This window comes from Neoarius graeffei, chromosome 19, assembly GCF_027579695.1.
Source record: "Neoarius graeffei isolate fNeoGra1 chromosome 19, fNeoGra1.pri, whole genome shotgun sequence".
NCBI lineage: Eukaryota > Metazoa > Chordata > Actinopteri > Siluriformes > Ariidae > Neoarius > Neoarius graeffei.
Window position 1 is genome coordinate 45,591,461 of NC_083587.1, and position 24,773 is coordinate 45,616,233.

The window sequence follows — 24,773 nt, forward strand, 5'->3', positions numbered from 1 at the left end:
TATTATGCTGAGAAATGCTGGCAAAAATGTATAAGATTTTTGATAAAAATCTTATAAATAAATCCTATAAAAAAGATAAATGTTGACAAAAATTGCTACTATGTTTGTTGTTGTTGTGAACGAGTGAGTCGCCAGAGGTCCGTAACTGGGGTCCGTACCATAGGATATGGACCCGCTCGCCAGCCAATCAGAGCGCAGGATTTGATGAAAACCGCACCGCGAAAAAATAAATAGTATTATTTTTATCAAACTTACAGTAAATTCTGGGGAAAACCATTTAAGGATTTTTTTTCCTATGGCCAGATGGGGAGAGTTGGGACAGTTCATCATGTTACAGGTTTTTGCTTGTGGTTTACAAATATAAAATAGTTTAAAAATTTTTGTTAAAAATCTGAGGATTAAGCTTATTTCATTCCTTCTTGAGAATGGAACTCTTTTGTCTCATCAGGTTTTGAGTAAACTGACATTTTTCTATCGCTGTACCAGCATTGTGTGTTCCTACACTTCATATGTAACAAGTTTTGAAATAAATAAAAATTAAACATGTAGGTCTAGGTATTTTATTTTTGTTCCATGTCTCCTCACTGGGGTGGCACGGTGGTGTAGTGGTTAGCACTGTTGCCTCACACCAAGAAGGTCCGAGCCCAGAGGCCGGCGAGGGCCCTTCTGTGTGGAGTTTGCATGTCTGTGTCTGTGTGGGTTTCCTCTGGGTGCTCCGGTTTCCCCCACAGTCCAAAGACATGCAGGTTAGGTTAATTAGGTGGCTCTAAATTGACCGTAGGTGTGAATGTGAGTGTGAAGTCTCCAGTGTGTACCCCGCCTTTCGCCCGTAGTCAGCTGGGATAGGCTCCAGCTTGCCTGCGACCCTGTAGAACAGGATAAGTGGCTACAGATAATGGATGGATGGATGGTCTCCCCACTGTGTCCCAAGTCTCCCAACATAATGTTCCATGTCTTCCCTCAATGTCTCATTTCTCCCTGCAAAAAATAATGTCAGAAAAAGTGAAGACTGAAGGCCAGTATATGTGACAAGCTGAGAAACTAATGTTGTGCTTAGAGGGTTTAGTAAATACTCTTGAATGGAACATGAATTTCACACAATCTACAAAAGCTGAAAACTTGTCCAAAGTCTCCCTAGAGTTTTGGTGGGCCTATGTCCTCAGATTCCTATTCTTAGTTGATAGAAGTGGAACCTAATGTGCTCTTTGGCTGTTATAGCTCATCCATCTCAAGGTTCTGAGTGTGTATCTATGTTCCCACACTCTTGTGTTCTTACCCTCAACTGTCTCCCTGACACCACACCGCATCACACTATCCCAAACCCCACCATAGTCCATGCCATATTAAGCGAATACAGACCTAGGGAACATATTTTTCAGGTTCTCGGTATGTATTATAAAAAGATGGGGGACATAGGACCCTGGGAACATAGGAATAACCGTTTTTTTGGATATGCTTTTCAGCTCAGTTTGGTTGTAGGAAGTGGTTATTTGAGTTACCGCAGCCTTCCTGTCAGATTGAACCAGTCTTAGTGCTTTCTCTCATTCTTTCAACACAGTATTTTTCTGCCCAGGGGCCACAGAACTATGGCTCACTGGTTGTTGTTTTTCCATTGCACCATTGTGTGTCAACAAAACCCTAGAGACAGTTGGACAGTGTATGAGAGAGAGAAAGCGAGAGAAAGAGAGAGTATTTCAGGAAATCCTAGGAAATACTAAAAGCAGCCTGTCTGGTACCAGTGCCACAAAGTCATAAGATCATTCTTCCTCTTTCAGATGTTTGAATACAAACATTAACCTCAACTCCTGACTGCCTCCTGTAATATTTTATGCACTGTACTGATTGGATAACTGCATAAATATGATGCAGGAGTTCCTATTAAAGTGGCCAGGGAATATACACTACCGTTCAAAAGTTTGGGGTCACCCAGACAATTTTGTGTTTTCCATGAAAAGTCACACTTTTATTTACCACCATAAGTTGTAAAATGAATAGAAAATATAGTCAAGACATTTTTCTGGCCTGGGCGGCATGGTGGTGTAGTGGTTAGCACTGTCGCCTCACAGCAAGAAGGTCCGGGTTTGAGCCCCGTGGCTGGCAAGGGCCTTTCTGTGCGGAGTTTGTATGTTCTCCCCGTGTCCGCGTGGGTTTCCTCCGGGTGCTCCGGTTTCCTCCACAGTCCAAAGACATGCAGGTTAGGTTAACTGGTGACTCTAAATTGACCGTAGGTGTGAATGTGAGTGTGAATGGTTGTCTGTGTCTATGTGTCAGACCTGTGATGACCTGGCGACTTGTCCAGGGTGTACCCTGCCTTTCGCCCGTAGTCAGCTGGGATAGGCTCCAGCTTGCCTGCGACCCTGTAGAACAGGATAAAGCGGCTAGAGATAATGAGAAGTTGTAAAATGAATAGAAAATAAAGTCAAGACATTTTTCTGGCCTGGGCGGCACGGTGGTGTAGTGGTTAGCGCTGTCGCCTCACAGCAAGAAGGTCCGGGTTCGAGCCCCGTGGCCGGCGAGGGCCTTTCTGTGCGGAGTTTGCATGTTCTCCCCGTGTCCGCATGGGTTTCCTCCGGGTGCTCCGGTTTCCCCCACAGTCCAAAGACATGCAGGTTAGGTTAACTGGTGACTCTAAATTGACCGTAGGTGTGAATGTGAGTGTGAATGGTTGTCTGTGTCTATGTGTCAGCCCTGTGATGACCTGGCGACTTGTCCAGGGTGTACCCCGCCTTGCCTGCGACCCTGTAGAACAGGATAAAGCGGCTAGAGATAATGAGATGAGACGAGACATTTTTCTGGCCATTTTGAGCATTTAATCGACCCCACAAATGTGATGCTCCAGAACCTCAATCTGCTCAAAGGAAGGTCAGTTTTATAGCTTCTCTAAAGAGCTCAACTGTTTTCAGCTGTGCTAACATGATTGTACAAGGGTTTTCTAATCATCCATTAGCCTTCTGAGGCAATGAGCAAACACATTGTACCATTAGAACACTGGAGTGAGAGTTGCTGGAAATGGGCCTCTATACACCTATGGAGATATTGCACCAAAAACCAGACATTTGCAGCTAGAATAGTCATTTACCACATTAGCAATGTATAGAGTGGATTTCTGATTAGTTTAAAGTGATCTTCATTGAAAAGAACAGTGCTTTTCTTTCAAAAATAAGGACATTTCAAAGTGACCCCAAACTTTTGAACGGTAGTGTATGTAGAATGAAGAAATGCTAATTTGTAGTATCCTAAGGTTATCTCATGTCCCGTTATGCACTCTGACTGGAACGGACCGTTTTAATTGTAACACACATAGGAACTAAAATAATGGCCAACAGAGAGTTCAAGCTCAGACTGGAAACAAACAGGAAGCGACAGAAAGATTAAGTTTGGAAAACATAATACCAGTCTTTCAAATGGGACAAAATACAGCTGGAAATATATATATTATGTATAACCAAGCTTAATAAGTTGGAGTGATAAGTAATCTATCTCCGGTTTTGTACACATATGTAGCGAGCTAGCATTCAGGTTCCTTCCACTTCCGTGTACAGTGCGATTTCCTCCGTCGACCTCCTCCAACTTTTCAACAGGACGCCTTAATTATTGGCGTCCGTCATTATTTTTTCCCCCACCGGTTTTAAGGTAAGTTTTCTTAAAATCTCTTTGAGGCAGGAATAAAATTTATACAGGCTATATTTTCACTCTTTGTCCGTGTTACTGTATTTATTTATTTTTTTGCTTTGTCTTGTCAGGATGTTTTAGTTTGAGTTGCTGGGTGAAGTGGAGCGGTTAGCCTCTGCGACTAGCGCCAGGAATGTTTGGCTAAAATGTAGTTTAAAAAATAAAGAAATGCTTATTTCACACACTGGTTTTCAATGTAGAGGTCATAGTATTGATTTTATATATTTTTAAATAAAACTCTGTGAATATTTCGGTTAATGGTAAGGTAGAGAAACGCTGCAAATCGTTACAGTTGCAGAGAAAGATGAAAAATATTAACTAATATATATTTAAAGTGCATACACATCATACCAATCTGTGCTTTTTCTGTTCTGTGTTTGGACTAAACTTTTAGATGAATTTCCATGAGATTTAGTTAATATGAACCAGACACTAGTGTTCATCAAAAGCAGGATGCTTCTACTTTTTTTTTTAAATGATGACTAGCAAGTACATTTCACTTTTTCTCAAAACTCTGCACAAGTATCACGACTGTCCATTTCATATCCAAAAACTAGAAGGGCATTTGGGAGACCGTATGCCTCTACCAAGCCACATGTTATCAGCAGCGTCATCAAAATCAAATGAATAGAACGTAGGATATTACTAAAGCTGTACACCAAATTGCATCCAAATCCGTTTGCTACTTTTTGAGTTATGTTTGGAACTGATTTAAAAAAAAAATTCTGGATTCACATACATATGTGGATTTGCATCAAAATCTAATCAATTGTTCCTTAGCCCATGATCCACCTTTCCACTAAATTTCATCCAAATCCATTCACTACTTTTTGAGTTTTGTTGGGAACTGATTTTTTAAAAAAAAATCCTGGATTCACATACATAATGTGGATTTGCATCAAAATCTAATCAATTGTTCCTTGGCTCATGGCCCACCTTTCCTCCAAATTCCATCCAAATCCGTTCGATACTTTTTGAGTTATGTTGGGAACTGATGGAAAAAAAAATCCCAGATTTGCATCAAAATCTAATCAATTGTTCCTTAGCCCATGATCCACCTTTCCACCAAATTTCATCCAAATCCGTTCACTATTTTTTGAGTTATGTTGGGAACTGATTTAAAAAAAAAAATCCTGGATTCACATATGTGGATTTGCATCAAAATCTAATCAATTGTTCCTTGGCTTATGGCCCACCTTTCCTCCAAATCCCATCCAAATCCGTTCGCTACTTTTTGAGTTATGTTGGGAACTGATGGAAAAAAGAATCCCAGATTTGCATCAAAATCTATTCAATTGTTCCTTAGCCCATGATCCACCTTTCCACCAAATTTCATCCAAATCCGTTCACTATTTTTTGAGTTATGTTGGGAACTGATTAAAAAAAAATTCTGGATTCACATACATATGCGGATTTGCATCAAAATCTAATCAGTTGTTCCTTGGCCCATGGCCCAAATTTCATCCAAATCTGTTCACTACTTTTTTGAGTTTCGTTGGGAATGAACAAACAGAAGAGAAACATAACAGTTGGAGGAAGTAATAATGCCCTGCAAATAACCAATACCATGAACACGTCTTAAAACAAACAAAAAAACTCTTCCTGTTCAGGCATCACTGTTGGATTCCTCCCAACAACAACTTTAACTAGATAGACTGTGACTAAAGTCACAGTAATTTGCGCTAGCTGTTACAAATTGAGACATGTGGTCACAGTACTCTATAGATCCGGAAAATTTAAAAGCGAGAGAATGATGCTTAGTGAGGAAAAGTTGTGCTCTGCCACCCTGAACTAAATTAAAAAAAAAAAAACCTGATTGAAAAACATTGTGAAAATTGACAGTTGTAAGTGATTGAAAAAAAGCCCATTTTTCATGGATCGATCCAGATCGGCACCAAAAGTCATATCAATGTCATTCAGCCCAGAGGTATTCATGTGAAGTTTGGTGGTGATTGGTTGAAAACTGAGGGAGAAATGGCGTCCTAAAAAAACGTTAGAAGAATAATAAAGTAGAAGGAATCTGAATGAGAGTAACAGTTTGTGCTAGCGCAAACTTAAAAAAAAAAAACCAAGAACTGGTTAGACTGCACTAGATGTGGTACTGTACCCATGTCTGTGTGGGTTTCCTCCGGGTGCTCTGGTTTCCCCCACAGTCCAAAGACATGCGGTTAGGTTAATATGGGCTGAGGTGCCCTTGAGCGAGGCACCTAACTCCCAACTGCTCCCCGGGCGCTGTTAGCATGGCTGCCCACTGCTCTGGGTGTGTGTGTGCGCTCATTGCTCACGTGTGTGTGTTCTCACTGCTTCAGATGGGTTAAATGCAGAGAGGAAATTCACAAGTGTGATGAATAAAGTTCTTTCTTTCTTTCTTTCTTTCTTTCTTTCTTTCTTTCTTTCTTTCTTTCTTTCTTTCTTTTTTTCTTTTTCATGTAAATTTGATGACGTACATATTTGTCCATATCTGATAACATGGATAGTGATCTTCATTTATGGGGGTTAAAGGATGGTGTCCAAGTTAAAAAGGAAAAGCCTTCATCTTTTGATGTACAGGCCAAAAGGTCACTTGATCTGGTGTCATACCTTAAGAAGAAGCCTTTAGCCCTGTTCACACGGCACATATTTGCATCGATGCTGCACCGATGTATTTTGTTGCGATATATCTTACACCGGTGTAAATTTTGTGGAGCGTTCACACGTCACAACCCTGCTTACTAGAGAGAAGCGTGTTAGCACCGGTGCAGCCCCACTTGCGGTCACACGGCAGTTTCTGCGACCGTGTTATAGTAGCAAAAACTTTATTACTATCATTTCCTTTGATAGTAATAAAAGTTTTGATATCATTTCCTTTTATTATTATCATCATTTCCTATCATTATTACTATCATTTCCGATAGTAATAATGCGGAAATGAAATATGCGCATGCGTGAAAATGTACTTCCTTTTCCCGGTTGTCATGGCATCATCAAGCGCCGGGAAAACAACGTGGATGAAAACACCAGTGTTGCCAGATATTGCTGACTTTTTCCATCCCAAAATATGTTCAAATCCACCAAAATGCACTTAAAACTGACAATCTGGCAACACTGGAAGACACGCAGTTCTGTTGTTGTTGATATTCGCCATTTTGGAAGCGCAAAATACCAGGATGTAAAATTATGCAATGCCCGTATGTAATCAACTCTCCTCACGCGTAGCGAGTCTACCCCTGTAGCGTTCAGACGTCCCATTTTATATCGGTGCTGCCCCGCAAACTAGCATTTACTCCGGAGTAAATTTCTTAAACCACCTCCCGAGCAGGGTTAGATTTGCACCGGTTTAAGCAGCTTTCAGGGGCTACACCGGTATAACTTTGTACCGTGTGAACGCTCTACCGGGGCAGCCCCGGTGCTACACCGGAGTAAAAGTTGCCGTGTGAACACCCCTTATGTCACAATACTCAAGGACAGTGAAATTCCTCCTCTGCCTTTAACCCATCTGAAGCAGTGAACACGCAAGTGAGCAATGAGCACACACGTACCTATGCTACAGTACAGGAGCAGTTGGGGGTTCAGTGCCTTGCTCAAGGGCACTTCAGGCATGATGCAGATGGAGGGGAAAGTGCTGTTCATTCACTCAACTCCCCTCACAGTTTTCTTGCCGGTCCCGGGAATTGAACCGGCGACTGAGTCCAAGGCTGCTTCCCTAACCTTCAGGCCATGGCTGCCGCTTGTATCCGTACCGGTGTCAGACCTTTGGCAAGTATCAGGCCCGTCTATAATACTGTGGCCCAATTTGGAAGCTGTTAGTGATTTGATCTTTGTGACATCTCTGCATTTGCAGTGACTCACTGTGGCTTGCGATTTAACTATAACTATTTACCCGTAGTTTAATGCTGTGCAGTTTGCAAATATTTGTAGAAGCAATGAAAGGCTTATACACTGTTTGGTCCACACAGAGCACTGTTGTGTTAACAGTGTAGCGAGTCCTGAAAAAGTGAACTCTGCTGGAAAATGTGACGTTTGAGAACTAAGCAGTGACTGTCAGCAAAACGGAGAAAACTGGTCAGGTTCAGGCCGACAGTCACAACGTTAAGGTATTTGGAAAGTGTGGATTGAACGTTCTGGAAAAGGCTTGGTGTTCTCGGTGTTAATACACATTATTTCTGCAATCAGTATCCGAGTTAAAATACTTATGGAATGTAATGAAAAGAAGTTATTCGAGAGATTTAGAGGAGGTGCTCTTTTAGGGTCTTTTCACACTTGGTCCCTTTCAGCTCTCAAAATGAACTGTGATTATTCAGCATTTTTTGTGAACATGTGAACACTCCAAATGAACTCGGACCCCTCTGAAATGAAACGAAACGTAACAAACCGAGCTCAGACCGGTTTGGTTTGGTTCAAGCCCTCATTGCAGTTCGCTTAACCTGTGCATTGTGAACACAAAGCGCTCCAGGTTTGCGTCACCTTTTACTATTGTGTTTTAGCCCTCGAGGCTTGACAGATAGACTTGAAACAGATCACATGCTATGGCACTGGGACGCTCAAAAAAAAAAAACCCACACAAAGGTAAAGATGTGAGAGCTCCAGAGGATCTATAGCGTGAACAGAAGGAGGACTGACGGCCCTATCAGAGCTAAAGCAAGCTAGAAAGATTACGGCGTCTTCTTTTAATCAAACTTGTAGTGTGAGCGCAAAAAGAACGGAGCCCCTTTTCCATTGGTCCACTTTTAAGAGGACGGAGTTTGGGTTGTTTAAAAAGGACTACATGTGAAAACGCCCTTAAACATTTAATTTGGTGGATTGGAGCTGAAGCATGCAAATGGAAGATGCCGTCACTTCCTTTTCCTGTTTGATACCGACGTTTTTTTTTCTTCTTTCTCCCTTCCCCCCATCTTCCCCCTGTATCTCTCTCTCTCTCTCTCTCTCTCTCTCTCTCTCTCTCACACACACATGCGCGTGTACTCGGAGGCAAGCATAGGCTTGTTGTCCTTAAAGCTAACAAGTCCTTGTTTTGGTAGGAATGTGCAGTTTGTAATTATACCCCACACAGTCTGATCTGTTTTTCTTGTTCTGTCCAACAAATTATTCAGTGTTCTTTGCAAAACATTTTCTGAAGCTTTCATTTTCTACTGCAATCAAGTCCTTCCACTTATACGTCATATTCCATAGATAACATGTGCAGGAAGTTTAATTCTGGAGTATTTCGAAATGAAAGGAAGACCTGAATGAAGTCGCGTTTGAATCTGTATTCTTATCCGCGCTAAACCGACAGTAATTTTATTTCTTGTTTGGTGTTGTTTATAAGTTTTCGTACTTATTTGAAATGTGATGTATTGGTAATCAGTACAAGGGAGACCATGAATTCCTCAGTCCCTGCTGCGTAGCTATATCCAACTGTTCATGTTCGAACCAGAGCTTAAATGATGACGGAGACAAACAAGATTTATTAGATTAGATAACTGCACATATTAAAATGGTCTTCCTCAGGTAAACGGAGCTGAATAATGAATGTAGGATGCAAAAAACCAAATCAGGATACAAACTTAGAATGTAGAATCTTAGTGGATGAGCAAAAAATTCAGTTTCCAAATTTCTCCGAGTCCTGTGATCATATTTAGTGTCCATAAGAGTGCTGTACTTTTACGCCTTGCAGCATCCTTTCACTTGCCAAGTATCAAATATACCAGTTGTCATCCAAGCAAGGGTCAGTATAAGGTGGTATTATATGGCATGAGCTACTTCCGGTAAAATCATGCACTCTGATTGGTTCCTTGGCGGGCAGAATTTTCCCATAATGCCCATTTATTATATTATGGATTTTCGTTCCAAGGCACCGGCTTTCAATCTTGTAAAAAAAAACAAAAGTCACGGAGTTGTTCAAGAAATGAGCAACGAAGAGCATTCAAATAGTATTAACTGCTAACAGAAGTTCAGTTTTGAAACCGCTAGCTATTTCTTCTTCATACGTGACCCAACTATGTTACGAATGTGTGACTGAAAGCAGCGTTACGCCTCATTATAATGACGGTCTCTTTTAATCTTAGGAAAAAAAAGCCATATAATAAACTCCTTATTAACCTCGCTTGCTCGTTGTTTATGGGAAACGATCAGACCTCTGTCTTTTTGTACGGACCGAGCCTGTCTCATATTTTCCCGTAAAGACCTTGCGCTCAGTTAATCAGTAGTTAAAGCATATACGCAGAACAATGGCCTCACTTTCTTTCATAAATGCCTTGAGACCTCAAGAATGGCATAGGAATAGTTTTAAGCGTTAACAATAAATCTAATATAGTAATTTTTACGATGTAGGTAGCAGTCTGAGTGAATGACCTTGACGTCTGTAACGTCACAGCAGGAAGTCTATCGGTCTCCTCGCCATTTCCGCTATACTAAAACACAGAGCTGACTGCAACACCGATCCTCCATTTTGAGCTAATTTATCGCCATGCCACATAGATGTGTTGCTGGCGGGTACAGCAACATGCCAGAAGGTGGATTTACGTTGCATTCATGGCCCAAGAATGTTCAAACTGCAAAGATTTGGACGCGTGTTGCGAGAAGTTCACGGGTACATTGAGCACCTACGAAGTGGTCTCTCCTCTGCTCTGTACGTTTTACTGAAGACTCGTACAAAACCTCTGATCTGTTGAGGAGCGTTGGCTGTAAGCCCGTATTGAAAGAGGGTGCAGTACCAACAATTAAATAAAACTACAAGAAAAGTATTTATTTTATTAATTTATTTTTTTAAAAGGAAAGTGATTTTATTTGCACCAGTTTTCCCGACGTGAGCTGAGGGTTGTTGGTAAAACCCGGGACAGGATATATCGCTTGGGCAGTGACCTCCCTGTGGTTGTTGCTAAAACCGGTGACATCCTGTTCCGTCCTGGGTTTTAGTAATTGCCTGAGCTGAGCAGTAATGGTGGAGTACTCAGTAATGGAGAGAATGGAGAAAGAGTAGAGCAGCTGCCTTATTTCTAAACTGGATATTGAAAGTCAGATTGTTTCAAAACGATCGGCCTTCAAGAAGCGAGAACACAGACGGGTAAGCTCCGACTCTCGTTTGGATAAAAAAAACCATGTTGTTTACCTGCATTTAGATTAATACATGTAACTTGTATTGTGTGTTAAGTTACCAGTATGAGATTATTTAATTTGCTTCAGAATGTGATTGTCTCAGTTCATATGATTTATTTAATGAGCCTTTTATGTTTTATCAGTGAAAACGCATGCATGTACATGTACAGTATGTTGCATAAGTTATAACACCCATCCTGTTTTAATGAGAGTCAACCCACAATCAATGAAGTCAAATCAGTCTTAGTTGAGCAAGTCGGTAACGGTATTTCTTACTTTCACCATAAATTTTTATTTATATGACTTTGGTCTATAGCTGTCAAAGGCCTCGGCCTTAAAACTGGTTACCGCTGCGACGTCACGCACTCAGGGCTGGCTGGCTCAGCGGGGCAGCTCGAATGCCAATTTTGCGGTCGATTTTTAACTCTCATATATATATTTTTTAATTTCCATTTATGTAGCATACAAGAGTCAAGGATGGAGATACTATCCACTCAGAAATTTATTTAAAAATAAAGGTTCTGCATATGTTTTTATTCTTTCTGACCTCTGAACATGCAGTGTTGAAAGAGGACCTGGAGACCAGGACTCAGTCAGGACATGTACAGTGAATGGACGCTGTCGAGCGTTGACTCATTCCCGGTTCTGGACGTTTACACGGTAGTCATTTAAAACGAGTCCCTGTCTCAAGTCCTGTAGAACCAGCCTCAGTCCAACACAGTCGTGGATGATGTTAAAAGTGATAAATGTATCCCGTTGGGGCGCTATTGAGGTGATTATTCATTGATAGTTACTGGATCAGCCAGTGAAAAAGGTGCAAAATATCACACGCTTTTCAATGCCGTTTGTACACATTCTGTAAACGGAGCATCTGGTACAAAAATCCCGTGGCGCGACGTGCGTGTTTGTGAATTCTGCCAAAGCTTTGTATCTGTGAATTGCAATACTACTCCTAATAAGTAAAAATAGCAAGCCATAATGCTTTGGCCATGAAATCATTGAGAATGAAAAATGACTAAGAGGAAGAGAAGAAAATAGAAGCCTCCTTGTGTATTTGGCTGGGAGGTAGAAAGTTTCGAAATCAAGTGCACAAGGAGACCCTTGAACGTTTTTAGTTGGCCTACTGTATTGTCGCTGTTTTGACGCTAGCACGATGACTCATGCGTATTAAGAATTAAAGTGGCGAAGCAGCTTTGGGTTGGGCTGAACACTGGATCTTCCTGTTCCACTCCCTCTGCAGAGTCCTTCTACTTGTACTCAAACGGGACATGATGTCATGCTTTTAAAACACCCTACTTTCCACAGTTTCCAGGCTGACGAGAAGGTGTGTTACCCAGCTTTTTTTAAAATGAACTTTCTTTTGCCATGTTATTCACTTACCCTTATGTCATAAACAAACATCGTGTCTCTTGGATTACAGTGCAGGAAAAGGGGTGCTGTAAATAGGATTACAGAGACCCGTGCAATGTGAAAAAGGCAAACGGAGCCTTGTGCAATAAATATTCCGAAGTCCAGGTAACTATATAGACCACACGTACTACACCGAACAGTCGGAAAAGGAATCCGTATCAACCAGACTTCACCCACGTTCAGAGCCTCACATACAAGCCTTGGGCATTTTCACTGTAAAAACACTGCAACAACGCCACATACTATAGTGAAGTGGGTGGAGGTGCAGGTCTGCGTGGCAGAAAGCAGGTATGTGTTCTGTAAAAGGGCTCTGTGTTTGAAGGCAGGGAAATTACTCCTGTATGAAAGAGTGAAGAGGGAGAACTGCAGCCAGACTTAATGTGCGTGACTCTGAAAGGCTCTGTGACTCATTTGACCCCCTACGCACACGGAGAATGAACAACATTGGGCATTCACTGACTTTTTTTTTTTTGTAAGATTGTGTTTTCTGTCCATAAGTGGTAGTGGAGTAATTTTTTTTGTTTTCCTCCAGCAACTGTTCGTAATCACCCTGAGAAAGCCTTTCTGAGATGTTTGGGAATGTTGGGGGGTTGTATTGTAGTAATTACCCCTGTTTCTGTGCTCAAGAAGGACCAGGAAAACAAGGACGGATTAGTCAGTAAGGAGAAGCAGACTAAGAAGAAGCACCACCACCACCAGGGATTGTATTTATATTGAAAATGTTGGAGAGTTTCACAAACGCGCTTTCAGACCAGAGCAACTTTTTCATAGTTCTGCCTTGTAATGTAGGCACTGAGAACGACTGTAGTTCTTAAGGCCAATTTATGCTGACAACCCAGTCCTCGCAGACAGTGTCTGCGTAGCCCCCCCACCTTCGCAGACGCTCTGCGCGCACCTCCCAAAAATTGTGACCACCGCAGAAGCCTCGCAGACAGCGTCGCAGACAAGAGGGCTCTGATTGGTCCACTCTACATCCGCTGTACACGCACTTCCGCTTCCCTACTTTCCCGGTTTGTTTTGTTTTCACGACCGGCATTTTTAAAAACACGAGCGAAGATGGAGCAGCACGAAGAGCGGTTGATTGAGGAAGTGAGGAAGTACGTACATCTATACGACTCCAGTTCTAGTCATTATAAGTAACCGGAGGATAAACACTCCACTAACCACACCCACCAACTACTCCTAGCGACTTCGCGCCCCCTTGCGTTGTGGCGGTGAATAACATCGCGCACGCCTATTCCCCCGCTCAACAATAAATTACAACTGTCTGCGAAAAGCTATCTGCGAAAGCCTTGTCGCAAGAGCATGCAGAGGCCTTTAGAACGCCATTTTGAGGAACTTGTACTTCAAGGTAGGTACTATACCAGTCCAAGAGGAACCATGAGTGAGGAGTGTGCGTTGGTTGAGTGAACATGAGCCAATACAGGACCGGCAACCGTGTTTTTTTTGTTTTTTTTTTAATGGGTGTAAAACTTTAGCTGTGCAAGCAACAGCATATTAACATCAAGTGTTTTTTATATATATTTAAAAAAAAAACACTGTCGGTGAAGTTCTGGCTTTATCGAGCGTATATATGAAATGCAGCGCAATTTTGACATGTCTAAGTGAAATAATCTTCGCTAGCATTTCCTGCTAACGTCACCTCAGCAAGCCGGCTTGTCACTTCAGCGTGCCTACTGACAATGCAAAATGCAAACGGAAGGTTGCGTGTTCTCCCCGTGTCTGAGTGGGTTTCCCCCACCATCCAAAGACGGTTAGGTTAACCGGCTACTCCAGAGATGTCCACAAGCACCAACGGTTTTCTCCACATACACAGACGCTCTGCACCAGCTGCTCAATCCCAGAAAAAAAACCCAAAACTTGCTTTTGAATGTTCAAGCGGTGTTTTTTTTTTTTTTTTTTTAAATTTAAATTGTTTTCCTTTTTCAGTTATTTTTTTAAAATATCATCTGCTGCCCATAATTTGCTGCAAATCCAATGATTTTGCCACAAAATTGGTTTCAATTCAGGTCCAGCATGACTGGAAGTGATGCCTTTTTTAATCGATTCTCATTATCTGATTTGCTGAGCCAGACCACGTGACCACGCCGTAGCGTGTGTAATGTTAGAGTCAGGCAGCATACTACAGAGGGTAACTGAGAAAGCCAAGCACATGTACATCTGGAGGGAAATTTCCTACATGTGTTTTGCAAGTATTTTACAGGGAAATGGTTAGTAATTTATTAGCTGAGAATGTACCAGAAGGCACGTCAATTTCAAAATGTTCTTGCTGAGGGGGGCATGCCCCCAGACCTCCCTAGTGTTAGCATAATTTTGGCTTCGCTGCTGCAAATTCCAGCACCACCTACCACTTTTTTTTTTTTTTTTTTGGAGCCAGCTACTTCAGATTTTCTGGAGAACCCTGCTACTCTAAATTGCCTGAAGGTGTGAATGGTTGGGTGGGAACTGCTTGACTCTGGGTAAACAGTCAACTATGGCTACATCCACACGGCAACGAGATTTTTTTTTTTTTAAATATCGCGTCCACATGGGCAATGGATCAGTAAAATATCAGGTACATATTGCAATGCAACGCTTGCTGAAAACGATGCAATACACATGCCGCACCTCTACGTGCGCTGTAAGACGGTCCCATCGGAGACACCAGAACAATAGAAGTAGACGCATGCGCATAAACCCCTTCTTCTGTAGCATTAGCCACATAAAGTTTTGATTATTAATCAGTAGCGTAAAACGAAAGACGCGGAAAGAGGAATGAACGGGGGTAGATGGAAGCTGGTACGCCAACATTCTGATATCCTCCAGAATTCTTTAATGGTCCGGAATAAATTGAATGCTACACGTTGATGGATTACTTTGTTCTTCTACGCCCTTTTTGAGGAATGTATTGTCGGACTTAAACCAACATCTGAAGAGGTGAGATCGCTCCTTTTTTTTCCTATTTTTGCTGGCGGGATTGTTTTTGGAAAGCGCACGGGCGGTGCGCAGTTTGGTTATACTCGGTACTTCCGCAGTGTTTGGACTAAAGACTCTGCCCTAAGGGCTATTCTCTCACTCGCGCGTGCGCACGCTCTCTCTCTCTCTCTCTCTCTCTCTCTCTCTCACTTTGCACCATTACACAATAAATATTCACAGTGAAAATATTTTGTAAGCGTGTTTCATGAACCAAGTTATAGGATTTGTTGACAACTCGCATCAAGTTCGTTACACTTCTACCCGGCGTGAAGCACTGACAGTCATGTGGTTGTGACGTCATCGTAAACAAATCCGTTCTACTCATCCAGACGACTTCGCAACAGCGCTGTTGCCAGATTTTTCCACTCTGGAACCCGTTCTCAAAAGATTTCGTTTTGGGGCACCCAAAGCGCCGGTGCCGTGTGGACGCCAGGCCGAAACGATAAACAATTTTATCAGATTCGCCTGAATCCGTTGCCGTGTGGACAGGGCCTATGGCTGACATGAAAAGAAGAAAATGCAAACAGGAAAAAAGCCATTGAAGGTGTGTGGTTTTCAGAGGAACTCTCCAGTGGATATTTCCTCTCAATAAGTCCATAGAACTGGGGTGGGTTTCCCACCCAGTCTACGTTTTGCTGATGACACAGATGGCCTGGCAGGAGATGAGCAAGAGCTAACAAGCCTGGTCCACCGCCTAGACAAGACATCAAGTTCATATGGCTTAGAGATCAGTGCTGAGAAAACCAAAATTATGACCAACAACACCGAGGGTATCACTGGAGACATACAAGTTAAAGGACGGACACTTGAAATGGTTAATCAATTTAAGTACCTAGGTGCCATTATTACAGATGAGGGGTCCAAACCCAAAGTGCTCTCTCTCGTATTACCCAAGCCACTGCAGCACTGACAAAGCTAAAACCAATCTGGTGGGACAAGAATGTCACCATTGGCTCAAAAATAAGACTAATGTGCTCACTTGTCCCCTCAATTGTCTTCTATGCCTGTGAAACATGGACACTTGCAGCGGAGCTACAAAGGTGAATAAGTGCAATGGAAATGAGATGCTACAGAAAACTGCTAGGAATCTCATATATATATTCTGTAACCTTTCTCCTCACAAACGAGGAAGTGAGGAGAAGGGTAACAGAAGCCATTGGCCCACACAGAGACTTGGTCACAACAGTCAAAAGAAGAGAACGAACATGGCTTGGCCATGTCACCAGAAGCTTTGGCCTAGCAAAAACAGTGTTACAGGGAACAGTAAATGGTAGCAGAAAGCGGGGACGACAAAAGAAGCGATGGCAGGATAACATGAGTGGACAGGTCACGACTTTGTAGCGGCATAGAAGCTGGCTGAAAACAGGTCAAGGTGGAGGAAACTGGTTGCAAACTCATGGTGGCCCAATGACCCCAGGTTAAGGGAGAGGTGAGGTGAGGGAAGAGGGTTTCCCAAAAGCCTCTTAATATTAAGTGTCTTAACTAGGAAAGGGCGTATTCATTGTGTCGCTCGCTCGACCATTTAATGATCATCTTTGTGCTGCGATGCTTTTGGGAAACTCGGGCCTGTTCAGTCCAAAAGGATCTAAACTTGTCGGGTCCCCAAATCTCAGGATATACTTGTATTTTCCCCCAAATATTATGATTTTGTTTCTATAACTGCATTACATAGACTTAAAACTAATTAAAATACTGGATGGGTTTAATATAGGTTGTTATAATTCTTTTGATCCTGAATGAAATTTGTGCAGTTTGAGTTGAAAGAGAAGTGATTCTACCGGGAGTGTGGGTTTGAAACGTCTGTTAAAGGCAGCAGTCTGGGCCTTCTAAAATCTTTTTTTTTTTTTTTAATATTTCTTTGCTTTGTGTTACTCTCTTTAAACTTTTTGTCTGTTTTATATTTTATGATACCTTAAGCCAAAAGACCTATTTTTATTAGGTCATCCGGCCAACAGGCGACGAGCTTATGCCATCATGTGACGTCTGTCGTCGTCCACGTTTCATGAAAATCACTTCTCTCTCAGTTCTTCACTGATTTTGATTTCTTTCTGGCATGAAGGTTGGGGTACCTAGGGTGCATATAACTTCTACCCAGATTTGCTTAATTACAATTATTAATGAAGTTATGGACTAATTAAGCCTTAATGAGCAGTTCAACAAAAATTGCTTCTTTTGGATTCTTTGTCAAATAGGTAGGTATTCCTCGGGTTTATATAGCTTGTATATAGTTTGCAACATTTATTGCACAATGTGTCCCACTTTAGATCGTTCCTTCTGGACTAGACAGGGCTGGAGTGAGCTACGCCATCATTTTTTTTTTTTTTTTTTTTAAGATTTTTTTTTGGGCTTTTTCACCTTTATTGGATAGGACAGTGTAGAGACAGGACAGGAAATGATCGGGAGAGAGAGAGACGGGGAGGGATCGGGAAATGACCTCAGGTCGGAATCGAACCCGGACCCACGGCACGGCGCCCCAGCCACCCGAGCCACGACGCCCCCATTGACGGTCTCTTTTAATCACCTTTTACAAATGACTAGAAATGTAATGTTATTAGTAATATAATGTAAAGAACTGTAATTAAAGCAAGTGTATCCTATTCCTGGGGGGGAGAAATGTCTGGAAAGATTTTCCAAGAAACAAAGGTAACCTTTATTTGTATGCATTTGTTTGATAAAGCTTGCATTTTTGATTGTTGCTAACAAAGTAAGCTCATCTTGCAAAAGCTCTCAATTAGCCAACACGAGTAATGATGCTACTGAACGCTATGGCATGCAGTTAAAGGGGTCAGGCCTTACAATTGTTTTCGATTATTCCCTGAGATGCTTTTGTAAAGTTTTCAGGGGGTTTTGTTTTATTTATTTTTTAAAATTGAGATCGCCTCGGTGGCGGCACGGCGGTGTAGTGGTTAGCGCTGTCGCCTCACAGCAAGAAGGTCCGGGTTCGAGCCCCGTGGCCGGCGAGGGCCTTTCTGTGCGGAGTTTGCATGTTCTCCCCGTGTCCGCGTGGGTTTCCTCCGGGTGCTCCGGTTTCCCCCACAGTCCAAAGACATGCAGGTTAGGTTAACTGGTGACTCTAAATTGACCGTAGGTGTGAATGTGAGTGTGAATGGTTGTCTGTGTCTATGTGTCAGCCCTGTGATGACCTGGCGACTTGTCCAGGGTGTACCCCGCCTTTCGCCCGTAGTCAGCTGGGATAGGCTCCAGCTTGCCTGCGACCCTGTAGAAGGATAAAGCGGCTAGAGATAATGAGATGAGATCGCCTCGGTTGTTCTTTTCTCCTACCGTTCTAGCATGGTATAAAAGCCCTGTAGGATAAGACGGGCTGATTTGGCAGCTGTGCTTTTAAATATTAAATATGTAAATAGATTCGTTCTGATTGGCTAAAGTCTTTTAAATGAGAATTGTCATCCATGCCCACAATTTTTATGGTGACCTCCAGATGCTTGTGTACTTATGAAGCAAATATCCCTGAAACTATTTAAGTTATTCCACAAAATCAAGTTGTACGTGAGCGGATAGCCAACGAGGCGTGTAGCACGGAGTCGGCTACAAGCCACGTGCGACGAGATTGAGTGGAATGACTCTTTTATTCTATCCACATTCACTGGCTTTTGTGAAACGGAACATTTTTATATTTTGCAAATCTGATGAATAAAAACTTTATACAAAACATCCGACAAAATAATTTCTGCTTAGAATGTAAACAAACCAGTGAAATGACAGTAACAATTTGTGAAAAATGCTGTAATAATAATTCTTGAAAAATAAAGATACTTTCATTCCATGTTTTATTGCTTTTTTTTGGGGGGGGTTTGTTTTTGAGTAGGGTTTTTATTTCGTCCTCGGTTAATTCAGCAACACACTCCGCTTTTTTTTTTTTCTCTCAACTCACGGTATGTGAGCTAATAGCCTAGTAGTAGAGTAGCCAATCGGAGCACGCGATTGCTCATATCCAGTGACTGTGGATGGAATAAATACTTTTTTTTTTTTTAAAAAGCATGGCTTGTCTGCTTGATCACATCTCTAAAATTGGATACACTACCTTGCCAAGCTAACCCAAACAGCTAGCTGACTGAAGTATTGAAAAGAAGTCCTTGGTAACTTTTTAGTGCTTATGGGAGGTTACCACAGTGCATGGTGGCTAAGAAATTTATCAAAACCACACGAGAGTTGCTTATTACTCTCATACGCCAAAACTATGCATGTTGAACTACATGTTTTATCTAAATTTAGTGTCATGGAAATGATATTAATGTTGGCTGACTAGCTAATGTTACCTGAGGGATTTGACTGGTCATGCAAGCAAACTAAGGCTTCGTCCAAAAGGAGAACTTTATTACAATGGCCAATCCATAGTTTGTTTATTCTCTCTCAAATTTTGAATGTTTTACTTCTGGTTTTGCGGACTGGCGTTCACTGCCAACACAGTTAATGCAGCTCCATCTTCCTGATTCCGATTGCTGTGGTGGTCAGAATTGAGAGGAGATTCTACAGAAGTATGCACTTTTGTAACTGGCCTGCTCTCTCTGTCTGCTTTCTTTCTATGGCCGTTACAGACCGGGAAGGTAACCGTTCACTTTGAAAGGCCCAGTACATCCCCAAGTCACATCCACACATCTTATTTCAAAAACGATGAGAAGTTTTCCACGGCCTGTCCCTTTTAGGATGGTCTCGTCCATCATTCCTATGGAAGCAATAATTAATGGCCATGTTAAGATTTTGCACACTACCTGAGACGCAGTGCCATGTGGTTTTAGGTGTGTGGCAGTAAAAATAACTAAGCTGAGCAGTCGGTAACTTTTTGGTTGAACAGTGAGATTTAGAGGTAACAAATGACTTTGGTGTGGCTCAAGTTACGGAAGTACAGCATGCCATTTTAGTCAAAATTGAATAAAAAAAATATGGCTGATTTATAAGTGAGTCAGTAAATAATGTTGAACTTGTTATTGGTGCTGGGCGATATGGACAATCATCACGATATTGATCATGTATATTGTTTTCTCTAAAATTGATAAATGATTTCTGCAGCAGAATCACATGCGTTTCGTGACTGGTCTGTGGCATACCTTACAAATGACCATTTTCTTGTCGTTTGATTTGGTGTACCCAAACCACATCCAGACGACAGAACTACCTCCTTTTCTAGGTACAAGTTCCTCATTAGTTTGTTGAGCTGATGCCAGTTCTGTGTCAGTGTTACAGGGAGTTTCGCTCTGTCATGCTCCTCCGTTCTTGTTTTTGTTATTGTTGCAGCACACCACTATTTCCTAACTCTGACCTTAGTGGTGTGAATCAGCTGCCGAAAAGTGGCTTTTCCAGCATAGGTAATATCGGAAAATGTCTTAACAATTATTCCACGAAATCGAGTCGTACATGAGCTGATAGCCAACGAGGCACATAGCACAGAGATCGAGTGGAATAATTTTTATTCTAACCACATTCACTGCATTTTGAGAGACGGAGCATTTTTATTAAATTCGAGAAATAAAAACTTCGTACAAAATGTCCGAGAAAATAATTTCCACTTAGGCGGACTTCTTAAAAGCCTGTTGATGGCTGCACAAATCGACACTGGTGGTGTTTTTTGTAGAAAGTGGCGTCTTGCTGTCATGCTGAAGTTTAGAATACAGTGTTTCCCACAGAAATTTTGGAGACTATGGGGGCAGCCCATGGGGGGGGGCATGCGTGTCCAGTTGAATTGCAGGGGTGCGTGGGGCGCGTGTCCAGTTGAATTGCAGGGGTGCGCGGGGGTTGTTTAGCCTACTAATACTACTAAACTAAGACTAACAAAGAACAAATTGGTTGGTATTGGTTATGCACCTTGTATTTTATTTTAGCATGTTGCTACAGAGGGCAGTCCTACAAGAAGAACATATTACAGATAGCAACCAAACCAAAAATCCTACAATACTTCACACCCTGAACTCCTACAAAAAGTCCTACAAAACAAGGACTTCTAGCTCTGCTGTATGTCAAAAGTGACCCTGACAAATGCCTGCCCTATTTACAAAGACCACACCCTGCACTTGTGCATTTGATTTTTCTTGGCTTTGAAAGAGTTAGAGTGCCCTTTCATAATTTATATCTTCTGGTTGTGGCCCGTTAATGGAAATCCTCAAGCAGGCGGCCAGGTGCTCTCCTTGCAGTCTGTTCCGAAGGTCTGTTTTGACCTAAAATGGCAAACAACTTACTACAATCAGTACGTTTACATGCACATCCAAATCGAGCTACTGTCGGTAATCGAGCAAAGGGTCCCAGCAGGGGTGCCAGAGAAATCCAATCCTACATGCACAAGTGAAATCGGGCTATTGTGCACCTGAGCCACATGTGGCGCTACACGCCCCATCGTGTTGGTACACTTCCGGTTGTCGTCATGAAGAAGAGCTATAGTGTTGCCAGATACTGCTGACGTATTCCAGCCCAAAACATGTTCAAATCCGCCAAAATGCACTTAAACCCCCCCCAATCTGGCAACACTGGCAGTTCCGTGTTCAAGCTGTTAGGCTTGCTCTAACAGACTGTATGGCTACAAACTGTCCGGCGCAGACCACTGTTTTGTAAGACAACTTATTTTGCACAATAATATTTTTCTAAAGTCCATTTTTTGCTTACAAAAATTTTTTGCTTACAATTTAACTTATGTCTTAATAAACACAAAGTTCAATTGTTTTGTTTTTGACATTCTTCAGATGTTGGATGGAGATATATATATATATATATATATATATATATATATATATATATATACACACACACACAAGCGCGCACACAAATACAATGACTTGTTTATGTACACAATTCACAGCTATGCAACAGCTGTACAGATGTATTTGGTGATACAGTAAGTGAGCTAAATTTTAACAGTGCAAACAGTGCCACAAAAAGAAAAGATTCATGCCGTTGTCATGATTCGTTGTCATGCCGACCGAGGCTGCTGTTTTTCCCGCTTTTGGTCTCGTCACTCGTCACTTCCGGAAGGGGCAGCGCTGAAGTAAGCGGCTCGACTAGGTAGCTCGATAGGGTTTACACGCACTAAGTAGCTCGGCTACAATCGCATAATCTAGGTCGTGTAGCTCGATTGCGAGAAATCAAGTTCGGTTCAATTTCAGCCGAGCTCAGGTGTTTACATGCCATTTAGAGTTTCGATTTCAGTCGAGCAACGGCAGAAATTCGATTTTCTCTATGTGCATGTAAACGCATTGAATGAGTCATGTGATTGTAGAGCTCACTCTGAAATATTTAATTAAGTGAAGGTGAGATTGAACTTGGGTGGGATTTGAGCAGAAAAACAATGGGTAAATGTAAATTGAAATTCACATCACTGGTTTGCCTGCAGATGTCCTTACCCTGTTCATTGTGGAAAAGTCTCTTTCACAATTCACGCTCGACACCGGCACAACAAAGGCAATCGCTGCTAAGTGGCTGAGTAATGGGTATTGCTGTGTTCACGTATATACCGGTACGATAGTGGTATAACTGTATCGATACAAAGTATACCGGTACAGTTTAGTGCATCTGTCCACACTAGTGAGAAATGTTTGCGGTTTTCTTTCACGGTAGTTGAAATGCGCGTGCGCGAAATGTTTCTGTGGTTACCGAGTAACTTCCTTCCGAGAATATGGCGGATGAAACAACGTGTGTGTGTGTGTGTGTGTGCTTTTTGTTGTCGGTGTACAGTCTGTATTTCTGGTGGTCATTTATTCAGTCGAATTGTATAAAACGTGCGAGGCAGTTGAGAAAGAAACAAAGAAAATGAATCTCCCTTTCTCCCTCTTCCCTTCTCTTCCCCTCCCTTTCTCTCCCTTTCCCCCTCTTCCTCCTTTCTTCCTCCCTCCTTTTCCCCCCTTTCTTTGCTCCATGTAGCTCCACGGTCGTTTTGAGCCATTTTGACGTTTTATTTACACGTGCGCATTGCCGGAAGAAGTAGGAATGGTTCATTGCGCATGCGCATTATATTTATATCGATACAGAGCCGCTTCATCTGTCCACACTACAGCGAAGCGCTACAGTACCGATACTGTACTGGTACGAAACCCATACATTTGTGGGTTTTGTACCGATACAGTTATACCGCTACAGTACCGGTATAGTTGCTAGTGTGGACAGGTGTTGCGGTACGAAAGTAGTATCGTATAGGTACAAAATTCCTAGTGTGGACAGGGTATAAATCTGCCTCCATTCATCGCACTCACTTGCTAGGAGTGTTATACCAATTTGACATCTTGACAAAGACAGCAAGCAGTTGATGTTGGGCCTACCTCAGTCACTACCTCTTCATCCTGAGGTGAATTTCGATCCCTCTTTTTGAAATAATTCAAAATGCTCATGATCTGAATTAACAACAAATTTAGCATCAGTTTAATAAGGATCGGAGATTTTCTGTTACAGCTGTAGCGTCTACAATAAGACTGACCTCGTCACCTGACATTCAACGTGTTGCATTAAGGCCTACGTTAGTGGAGAAACACTCATCAGTAAATTTGAAAACGATCAAATTCGAGTCAAGAAGTTAATTTAATTAAGTAGCTAACTAACATTACATTCCCTTAATTATGTGGCCTAATAGCTTCACCTTTAGAAGGTAGCCTGTTAGAAAAGGCTAAAAATAATTTAATGTCTTCCGTCTCACCAGTAATAAATCGCGTTAAGGCTACTAGCACTAATTCTCAAAAGTGGCATCGAAGTTCGCTCTCTGTTAGAACAGACTACTTTTCCCTTTTAACATGTACATGCAGACCTAGATTAGTTTATCACTGCTGTCACTTCACATCTTCATCTCTTGGATAGACTGCGCACATACAATGCCAAGCGGGAAGCACTTCGCCGGTGAATTTGGAAACGACCTGATCCTGGATGATAAAGTTAATTTGACGAGTTAGATAACTACGTAGGGCTAACTAATACTGCCTCAAAATAGCCTACTGTTGCCTTACAGAAAAGGTAGGTTTGCCAGTACGAAATGAACAAAGTAATTTTACTGAAACAATACACTTAACGTCATCCATCAATCAGTCCCCCCCAGGATTTCGCGGGCCTTTTTTGTGATTGTTGCGGGCTAAATTGTCTGATGTTGCGGGGGGGGGGTTCCAAAAAATTGTGATGAAAGTTGCGGTGGTTTTTTAGGTTTTTGTTGCGATTACATTGCGGGAGGAAGTGAAAGTTGCGAGAAATTGTTGCGATTTTCTCTTTTTGTGATTTTAAAATTGAGTGATGTGTTAAATATTAAGTTATTACTGAAAAACTATTGATTAAAAAAAACAGACACTGAGAAATGGTCCTATAAACAACTTTACCAATATAAAAGATTACCAGGACTACAAAAATGCAGAAAAATAGGCTTTACTTATCCAAATGCTCCTGTTGGTTCAAAAGTTAAAGTGCAGAGAACCTCACAGCACAACATGAAGTTACCTTAAAATATAATATAAATGCCTCAGCTTTCATGTAAGAAAAAAAAACTATTAATACTAGTACTGTGTGCAGGCAGTCTCTCCTGAAGACTAAATTAAACAATTATAAACTAATAAAATAAATGGCTCAGGCTTCATAGAAGAAAAGAAAAACAGTTTGAACAGAATCTCACAGTATGATGCTGAAGCTGCCTAAACAATGGAAAATAAAATGCCATTTTGGCAAAAATGTTGGCATCCATTAATTTCTTGTATTAAGTAAAAAAATAAAGT

General features: G+C 41.7%; 1 protein-coding gene across 5 annotated transcripts in view; it reads left to right on the forward strand.

Annotated features, from left to right (window-relative positions):
• The first annotated feature begins 3,312 nt into the window (after positions 1-3,312).
• arhgef1b (Rho guanine nucleotide exchange factor (GEF) 1b) overlaps positions 3,313-24,773 on the forward strand; it is a 171,052-nt gene continuing 149,591 nt past the window's right edge. For 3 of the 5 annotated variants that reach the window (XM_060900162.1, XM_060900164.1, XM_060900165.1), the window contains exon 1: positions 3,313-3,633. The gene's annotated coding sequence lies outside the window, so the exon portion shown is untranslated. Of the gene's footprint in view, positions 3,634-12,030; positions 12,050-24,773 lie in introns of those variants that run through there. The other 2 variants (XM_060900166.1, XM_060900163.1) reach the window with 2 other exon arrangements.